We start from the raw sequence: 378 nt of genomic DNA on the forward strand, positions 1-378 counted from the left end.
GTAGGAAGATCAGATGTTGAAATAAGAGCGGCAAGGCTGCATCCCCAGCACCTGGCCGCCTGCACGGCTAGCTTTATAATTACACGGAAACTGTATTCTTTTAAACACTGCCTGCCCCCATTAGTTCCAGCCTCTTATTGGCTAGCTCTTACATATTAATCTAACCCATTTCTATTAATCTTTGTAGCCCACGAGCTGGCTTATCAGGAAAGATCTTAACCTGCGTCTGTCTGGAGTGGGACAATCATGGTGACTCACTGACTCAGCTTCTTTCTCCCAGCCTTCTGTTCTGTTTACTCCACCCACCTAAGGGTTGGCCTATCAAGGGGCCTAGGCAGCTTCTTTATTCCTTAACCAATGAAATCAACAGATTGATAT

This window comes from Microtus ochrogaster, chromosome 15 (assembly GCF_000317375.1).
Source record: "Microtus ochrogaster isolate Prairie Vole_2 chromosome 15, MicOch1.0, whole genome shotgun sequence".
Classification (NCBI taxonomy): domain Eukaryota; kingdom Metazoa; phylum Chordata; class Mammalia; order Rodentia; family Cricetidae; genus Microtus; species Microtus ochrogaster.